Source organism: Neolamprologus multifasciatus, chromosome 5 (assembly GCF_963576455.1).
Source record: "Neolamprologus multifasciatus chromosome 5, fNeoMul1.2, whole genome shotgun sequence".
In the NCBI taxonomy this organism is placed as follows: Eukaryota; Metazoa; Chordata; class Actinopteri; order Cichliformes; family Cichlidae; genus Neolamprologus; species Neolamprologus multifasciatus.
Window position 1 is genome coordinate 32912228 of NC_140443.1, and position 6471 is coordinate 32918698.

Below are 6471 nucleotides of genomic sequence, written 5' to 3' on the forward strand. Positions count from 1 at the left end.
ATTGGGAGACTGAAATTTCCTCTACCATGTTTAACAGACCATACAGGATGCTTCAGATCACCATTGGCCCCTTTTCTTCTCCAAGCTTTTCCACTCATTTTGCAGCAAGTCAATTTTGTACCACTGAACATGTTTAGATATTTTTTCTTTATTTGTTATGTTTTTATTTTTTGGCAACATCTAAAAATGCTTGCACAGTGATACTGTTCTTGAGTGGTTTGTAGACTTAATCATAGATGTTGACACTAAGATGCCAGCCTCTTTGAGAGCGTTCCTGACTTACTGCTAAATGTTCTGAAGTTATTTTCCTTAACGATGGAAATAATTCTGTCATCATCCACTTCAGGTTTCTGTGGTGTTGCTATACTGACAAGTTCATTCCTTCTTTTTAAGAAGGTTATATAGCACTTTTCTACTCTATCTGAGAACTCAAAGCACTTTACACAACTTGCCTCATTCACCCATCCATACAAGCACTTTTTGTTATAGTCTTTCTGTCAAAGTGTTTTCTATCTACCATTCACAACATGCCTGTCTTTGACATGTAGACTGGAGCAGCCAGGGACTGGACCACCAATCTTCCGATTAGCAGATGATCTGCTCTACCAGCTATTTACGCCTAAATTTCTATTCCTAAAATTTCCTGAAGTTTTTGTGATCTGCTCGATTGGTTTGTTTTGGTGTTTCAGCCTAGTGATGTTCTCCTTCACAGACATCATATCCATACTTCCAGTGTACAGCCACCAGAGGCAAGTTCAAAACTTTGAACCAATTTTAGATCTTTTATCTGTTTATTTTGCCATGGAACAACAAGTAAGGAGGCTTCACCTGAGGCTTGTCAGTCAGTTGTCCAATTACCTTTGAGCATCTGAAAATGGGAGATTATGTATAAAAATGCCTGTAATTCTTAAATAGTTAATGAAATGCATTTGTTATTAAACCTTGAATTAAAACTGAATTTGATTGTTTAAAATTCCCTGTGGTGGTGTACAGAGGCAAAATTGCAAAGAATAAGTCATTGTCCATATATACTGACCTCACAGTACCTTAACAGGGGATAACCAGTCTTTTGCTTTAATAACAGAGATGATACCTTTAACCTTTGGTCCACTGAGCTGCTATCATACAAAACTGTGATGTTAAAAATTCTTCTTCTTCTCCAGCTGATCGGTCTTGTAAAAGCACATTCGTGTAAATCTGTTACTGGATCCATAAATTATTATTTTTTTTTTAATAATGATAATAATGAGAAAGGCTTAAATATCAGTCCTTCCTGTCACAGAGGTCCCCACATTATAAACTAATTGCACAAAATAAACATTTGAAAACTCAGACATCAAATAAATGCCTCAAAATGACTCCTCGAAGGTTGAATCATTATAATAAGAATACATCAGGCATAAGCACTGAGTGCACACAGCTTAAAGGAACAGTTTCACTGTGCATGGCAGAGATCAGTGACAAACCCCAAAACAGGGATGGTTTTACAGACGAGGTCCTCTGAAGTTTTCCCCTCCTCAGCTTTTCTGTTTTCACTATTTTGCATTTTCTTAGGGTCAGTGTCCTTGCTGGTAGCGTGAGGTGATACCTGGACCCTACAGAGGTTGTGCAGGTAGTCCAGCTCCTCCAGGCTGGCACATCAATGTGACATCATCATCAGGTTTGCTGTGTCTCCCAGCACAGTGTCAAGAGCATGGAGGAGATTTCAGGAGACAGGAGCAGAACCAGTATCTGCACCTTTGCGCAAGGAGGAACGTAATGAGCACTGCCAGAGCTACAAAATAACCTCCAACAGGACACTGGTGTGACTGTCACTGACCAAACAATCAGAAACAGACTTCATGAGGGTGACTGAGGGCCCAACGTCTTCTAGTGGGCTCTGTGCTCACTACGTGGCACTATGGTGCCTGGCATTTGCCACCCTGTGTGTTTCGAAGATGGTTCCCTCTGAGCACAGGGGACAAACATAAAAGAGTCTGCAGAAACCGTGGCGAACGACATGCTGCCTGTATACTGTTCAGCGTGACTGGTTTGGTGGTGGGTCACCGATGGTCTGGGGAGGCATATCCACTGAGGGACACACAGACCTCTATAGGCCAGGCAACAGCACCATGACTGCCACTAGGTATCAGGATGAAATCCTTTAACCCAGCGGTCCCCAACCCCCGGGCCTCGGACCGGTACCAGTCCGTGAGTCGTTTGGTACCGGGCCGCGAGAGTTGAGGCTCAGGTGTGAAATGTATGGTTTTCAGGGTTTTTATCGGTTTTCAGTGTTATTTTGTTATCGTTTTTATCATTAACTCGGTTTTCCTTGGTCTTTTCACGTGTGTTATGAATAAATTTTCTTTTTTTCGGTACCGGTACTGGTTTTATTTTGTTGTATTTATCCGCGACACCTTAAAGGCCGGTCCGTGAAAATATTGTCGGGCATAAACCGGTCCGTGGCGCAAAAAAGGTTGGGGACCGTTGTTTTAACCCACTGTCAGATCCTACTCTGGTGCTGTGGGGCCTGGTTCCTACTGGTGGTCTTATTAGGAGCATGCCCCAATGTTATAAGCAATGCATACAAGCACATAGGGGGCCATACAAACTACTGGGTACCATTTTTTTAATGACATTTTAGTCAAAATGAACGAGCCTGCTGCATCATTTTTTCACTCTGACTTTCGAGGTGTCTTTGAACTCAGCCCTCTGTAGGTTGATAATTTTATATCCATCAAAAGATGTGCCATCCTTTCATTCTTATGAAATTACCCGATCATTTTTCCCCCTTTTTCCCTTAAGATCTGTGGTGCTTTTGAAGTGCTCCTTTTAAATTTTGTATAAATATCACAGGAGGTCTTTTCTGTGCTGTGTTATCAAGATTAAAAAATATCAACAGATGCTATTCTCTCTGCTTCTAGTTGTTCTCGCACAGTTTTTGTGATTTCTGGCTTTTGACCAGCACCCAAAGCGTGACAAACTGAGGGACTGGTCTGTCACGAGGAAACCTGAGTAATCTCTGTTGTTTTATCACAGTTTGAGTCTTTAGTAAATATTTAAAGAGATCTGCAAAAGATAGGAAGAAAGGGTGGGGTCACGTTCACCCCATTATTGAGCACCATGAAAGAACTATACACAAAATCTTCAGGGATATAAAAATGATCTGTATATTCATTCATGTATATGACCTACATAACATACACAACTGTTCATTACGTACGCTGGAGATCAGATCACAAAAAAGAAACAAAGGTTCAAGGATACGAGTGAAACTTTAGCCAAGAAATTCAATTCCATTTTATTTATATAGAGCCACATCAAAGCAGCAGTCGCCTCAAGGCACGTAAAGAAAAAGGCCATTATGTTTAACAAACACGTCTTTCTATGTATATGAGACATATTTTGGAGATAAGTTTTGAAAAAGAAAAAACAGGGTTTGTTATAAATCCCGAAAGGTTTGTTTTCGCTGCAGACCTGTGATTCTTCCAGAACGTCATAAATTTAAATATATACTCCAGTGATGATGCACATCTGCTTCAGCCTTTTTCCAGCTTATCTGCACACACACTCACATTCACAGTCCAGGATCACGCAGGAATCTCTGCTCTGTCACTTTTCCACCATAAATAAAGGAGATGGCCTCCTTGGAACAACTAATGTCTTTATTCACGTTGGACTTTTGACTCCTGCAAAGCCTTTACAGAACAAGAATAAAAGCTTAGTTCATAAACAACAGTGATTCATGTGATACGCATCCTAGCTTGTGTTTAGCCTCCACAGCAGAGTCCACTGTAGCAAGCCGACCACCGCTCCTGCCTTCAGGCCTGAAACTGGTAAAGCTAATGCAACTTGTAGCTCCAGGTTTGGCTAATTAGAGCAGTAAGGGCTTCCTGCAGAACTACTGTTGACCTCTGACCTCCTCACATTCCTAAAGCACGTCGTCCCAGGCCTCATGATTCGGATCCCCGGGAGAAGTCGGAATGAGTTAGGAGACACGCGACTGATCAAACCACAGGCCTGATGGCAAGACAGTGTGAAGCCTGCCAGTGTTTACTGTCTGAGAATGGAATGATGGGTAATGGCTGACGGGTTACTACTGGCAGGAAGTCAGGGCACATTCCCCCAGCGACTGACCAATCAGACGAGAGGTGTCAAGCAGAGTCAATACATGGTCAAAGGTCAGAAAAGCAGGTTTGGCATGGCCAGCTGTCTGTTTGAATCTGCTGTGAGGGAACACAGAGGGGTCGAAACAGATACTCTGCTGTATATGTTTATGACAAACATCTTAATTAAACAGAGATATGTGACAGCGAGTGAGGACAGGGAGTACCTTCGTGCTTGTCAGCACCTGTAAGAGTTTCTTACAGGAAACAGACACGTTTCCTGGTAAAATCACCATCAGTGATGACGTGTGTTCCAGGAAATGCAGTCAGGATTAAATTAATAACCACACTGAGTTTGTGTCAGACATTAAATCCATAGAAAAAGCAACAAGTAAGTAAAAGGGGAGCACTGGAGCAGTTTCTCAAACCTCTGTTTTTCTGCCTCTCTCATCTGTCCAGCAGTTTGCTTCTATAAATAATGACAACAAAAGTGACAGAAAGCAGAATCCATCTCTATCTGCAATCCATCTGTGACCCAAGCCCAAGGCTTCCCCCCTTACTAGAAAACCTGCCCTGAAAATTTATTGCAAACACATTTCTTTTTCGGAAGAGGAGGATTAAGAGAGAGAAGAAGAAGAAGAAGAAGAGGGAGGAGGAAGCTGAGTCTGGAACATCATGTGCAAAAAGAACAGGCTGCAGTGGTTGGTGTGAGGTGAAAAGAGACCGTGTAAAACATGTACTGGTGGCTTGCTGGCATGCAGTTTGTGTGAACGAATAGAATAAACTGTTTTAAATGTAATAAAACTCATTTTAAAGCAACAAATGTAGCATTTCTCATTGTATGCCAGTTTTTTCCTAGATGACGTTTAACTATAATCACAGTGTAAGCTCTTTCATGCACAGACGCCGATCAGGACAGGAGCATGACATTTGTGAGACCACACTGCCCTCTAACGGCCAAAGAGTGTCATCAGCAGCAGAAATGTGATATTAGTTTTGGTCAGAATTTTCACAAGTGCAAGGGATTTTCAACATAGCATTAATTTCTAAACATACTAGTTCTCTTTAGAAAGCAACAATTATTTCAAAATAGAAATAACCAGACGACATTATTGGTGCCATGAAAAACTGACCTTTTTACAGTTATTTGCTTTAACTTCATAATACCCAATGCTTGTAAAACTGATGCTCTGAGTTCTGAGTTTCAAAGTGTCAGTCAAGAAATTCAAAGAGAGCCAGACAGTACAGAAAAAGCCTGACAGAGGTAGGAAGTGAAAGATTTGAAAGACTCTGGAAAGAAAACTAGTGAGAGATGCCTCAGTGCATTAATGAAGGCAGAATCATGAAGACAGAAGGATGTGTGAAAACTGGGCCTCGGACGTCGCTTTGTCTTCCAACACAGCAACAACACAAAACATACATGGTGAAGAATGACCCCCAGAAGACCACAGTGAACATTCCTGACTGGCCTTGAATCCCACTAAAAATCTGTGGGATGAACTGAAGATCAAGATCAAGGCAGAGCAAAAATCTGGAGGAGCTTGAGAGATTCGCCAAAGAAGAGCGGGGTGGGATTGTTCAGGAGACGTGTGAGACTTATGGAAAACTGATCATTAGGGGGGGCTAATAACCCCTCCCCAATACTTTTATTGTATTTTGAAGAGAGAAACACAACACTAATGGTTCTGATTAAAAACTGTCAGTAGAGGAGTCCAGGATCTCTCACATATATTGAGTCTGTTATCTTTGAGAAGTCTCAGTCTCTCCAGATGCAACATATTTACCATCCAAAGCTCAACTCAGTTTTTCCCCCACTGCTTCAATATTATTATTTTTTACAGTAACTATTCCAAACAGGATTGTGATCCATTCATACTTGTTTACAGACGTCAAAGAGCTGATTCCCAGCTCTTCCCAAATTCTTCAGAGTAACAGTGGAAACTGGTCTTCCAATAAATGCATATCTTAAAATATCTATATATCTATATTACTGCTAATATATATTTTGTAATATATCTATATTATTGCTAAAGCACTTCTGCATGGATGCAAACTGCATTTCGTTGCCTTGTACTTGTGACATGTGCAATGACAATAAAGTTGAATTCTATCCTAATTCTATTCTATCATGGCAGACAGGTGAAATATCAGTGTGAAGCCTTACTTTGGAGTTGGGTGCGTTTTCTGACGTAATTTCAAATTTGTAAGTATCTAATAAAACCAAGTGCAGTCATTTTGCAAACATTCTGTAACTGTGTAAATGACGCACACTTATTTTCCACATAAAGATCCCTGATGTAGTTCTAGCCTCTCTGCTTCCAGAATTAAACGACAAAACTGACAAAATGTGTAGTCATATTGTAAATTTGAGTGTCCAGGTGCTCCT